Source organism: Elephas maximus, chromosome 1, assembly GCF_024166365.1.
Source record: "Elephas maximus indicus isolate mEleMax1 chromosome 1, mEleMax1 primary haplotype, whole genome shotgun sequence".
NCBI lineage: Eukaryota > Metazoa > Chordata > Mammalia > Proboscidea > Elephantidae > Elephas > Elephas maximus.
The window spans coordinates 151,726,738-151,730,000 of record NC_064819.1 but is presented as its reverse complement, the minus strand read 5'-3'; positions in this window follow the sequence as shown (position 1 = coordinate 151,730,000).

The following is a 3,263-nucleotide window of genomic DNA, read 5'->3' as shown; positions in this document are numbered from 1 at the left end:
CCTAATTTCTCTCCCCCTAATGAGACAGCATACTCCTCCCCTCCACTCTCTCTTTCTGTGTCCATTCGGCAAGCTTTTCACCCCGTCTGTCCTCTCACCTCCCCTTGAGACAAGAGATGCCAACACAGTCTCATGTGTCTACTTGATCCAAGAAGCTCATTCTTCACCAGTGTCATTTTCTATCCCACTGTCCAGTCCAATCCCTGTCTGAAGAGTTGGCTTTGGGAATGGTTCCTGTCTTGGGGTAACAGAAGGTCTGGGGACCATGACCACCAGGGTGCTTCTAGTCTCAGTCAGACCATTAAGTCTGGTCTTTTTACAAGAATTTGGGGTCTGCATCCCACTGCTCTTCTGCTCCCGCAGGGGGTCCTCTGCTGTGTTCCCTGTCAGGGCAGTCATCGGTTGTAGCCAAGCACCATCTAGTTCTTCTGGTCTCAGGTTGATGTAGTCTCTGGGGTTATGTGGCACTTTCTGTCTCTTGGGCTCATAATTACCTTGTGTCTTTGGTGTTCTTCATTCTCCTTTGCTCCAGGTGGGTTGAGACCAATTGATGCATCTTAGATGGCCACTTGCTAGCGCTTAAGACCCCAGACGCCACTCTCCAAAGTGGGATGCAAAATGTTCTCTTAATAGATTTTATTATGCCAATTGACTTAGATGTCCCCCCAAACCATGGCTCCCAAACCCCTGCCCCTGCTATGCTGGCCTTTGAAGCGTTCAGTTTATTCAGGAAACTTCTTTGCTTTTGGTTTAGTCCAGTTGTGCTGGCCTCTCTTGTACAGTGTATTGTCTTTCCCTTCACCTAAAATAGTTCTTATCTACACCTAATTAGTGAGTATCCCTCTCCCTCCATCCCTCCCTTCCCCGTCTCATTACCATGAAAGAATCTTTTCTTCTCAGTTTAAACTATTTCTTGAGTCCTTATAACAGTGGTCTTATACAATATTTGTCCTTTTGCAACTGACTAATTTCACTCAGCATAATGCCTTCCAGATTCCTCCATGTTATGAAATGTTTCACGAATTCATCACTGTTCTTTGTCTTTATGGATGAGTAGTATTCCATTGTGTGAATATACCATAATTTATTTACCCATTCGTCCATTGATGGGCACCTTGGTTGCTTCCATTTTTTGCTATTGTAAACAGTGCTGCAATGAACATGGGTGTGCATATATCTGTTCGTGTAAAGGCTCTTATTTCTCTAAGATATATTCCAAGGAGTGGGATTGCTGGATCGTATGGTAGTTCCGTTTCTAGCTTTTTAAGGAAGTGCCAAATCGATTTCCATAGTGGTGTACCATTTTACATTCCTACCAGCAGTGTATAAGTGTTGCTGGAGAGCCATTTATTTCACAATTAATAATTGGGTTTTGTCTGTGTGTGCTATAAGGAAAAACACATGTGACGATGATAGAAACTCAGTTGGAGAACTTGAAGAAAAATACAAAATTTCCAAGCAACTGTCAGAACATGGAAAAATTCAGTGATAAAGTTGTATGAGCAGTTAATATCTCCCCAGCAGCAGAAAGCTATCATCTCTGTCTGTGTGTGTATTTGGAGATAACTTCAAATTGAAAGATATCTTCCCTGAGGCCACTGAATTAAATTCAAAGGTAGTGAAAAAAAAAGAAAGAAAAGAATAATTTTGAGAGATTAGACGAAAAAGAAGAGGAAATTGCTACAGAAATGGGAAAGAAAGTGTGTGTATATGTTTGTGTTACACTCACATGGGTTATGCGGGAGAAGGAGGAAGAGAAAAGAGAACTGCGAAAAATGCAGATGTAAAAGCAAATGGGAAATTAGTATAGGTTAAGGAATCAAAACAAATATTTAACTGCAAATGATATTCTTAGGAAGAAAAATGGCTGATCAGTTGAGCGCATGGGAGCTACAGGGTGGGATGCAAGAACTCTGATTAATCAGCTTGGAAATCCTTAAATTAGTAACTAACGAAAGCAAATTTGCTTTTTTCTCTCTTCATTAACTTGTATCATGTAAAGGAAATTGCACTGACAATAAACAGTAAAGAAGCAAACGTTTTGTTAAAACAGAGGCTACTACTGTATTAAATAAATACACAGCAGCCCCTCTCCAATTACTGTTTATGTTTAGAAAGTGCAGTGAGGTTCCTGAATGAATGGTGCTATAAAATTATGTATTGTTATATTTGTTATTACCGGTTAAATGACCACAAATGAAAAAGATACGGACGCCACACAGGACTGCTTGCTTGAGAAAGCTACCAGGTAAATAAAAAAGACGATAAAGATGGTTGTTTCCTGATTCAAAGGGTCTGAGAATCTCCCTTGGGAGAATGACAAAATGTAGATGCTAGTTCGGCACAATGCATCTCTATGGAGCATGTTTTGGGGTCAGGAAGGGCCAGGAGGGGTCAGAGAGAACTGGTTAACAGCTGTTCTTAACATTGGCATTTTTCTACCTCCTACCCAGCAACTGAATGAAACCGACAGGGATTCTGATAAATTCATCAGGAAGACAGGAAATCTGAGCAGTGTCCCTGGGCTGCTGGTCACCTGGGGAGGCTCAAAAGGGAAACTCCTGGAATATAGAGCTTTGAAAGACCCTGGAAAGAGTCTGGCCCTTGGAAGACCCTGAAGATGAGTGGGGTGCAGAAAACAGAAGCAGGCAGATAGGAGGAGCCTCAGGGCAAGTGGACACAAAAGCATCTGTGCCTTTGAAGGAAGATATATTTCTGGAATTATTCTGTGTGTTTGTGCATGTGTGTGTGCACACATGCACACACATGTGATGTGAACGCTGAGGTTTGGGCAGGAACATGCTCTCTGTAGAAACTTGGCCTAATGTCACTATGAGAGGAGACTTGGCCTACTGGTTTCATGGGAAAAAAATGGAAACAGAGATGAAAGTGTAAAGTTGAATGTGGAAAAAAAGCCAACTCAGGGCATTGGTAGAGCAAGGAATTCAACAGTTGTCAGCAACTGAGAGAAGGAATCAATAGTCAGGATTTTTTAAAGACTGAGTAATGTTATACCAGTAACTGCAGGGTTGCAAGGCAACGTAAAGTTATTGGCTCACATGATTGCCACTCTCACCCTTTCCCTTTGCATTTGGGTAAAATGGCTCCCTTTTGGCTGGCGTGAGTCCAAGGTGCTTTTGCATTAGGAAATATGGTTGCAGTAGTCCAGGACTGTTTCATTTTGGATCGTACCAGGCATACATGGTACATACTAATCTAATTGGCATGTCTCTGCATGCAACAGTCAGACACTCATGGGTTCT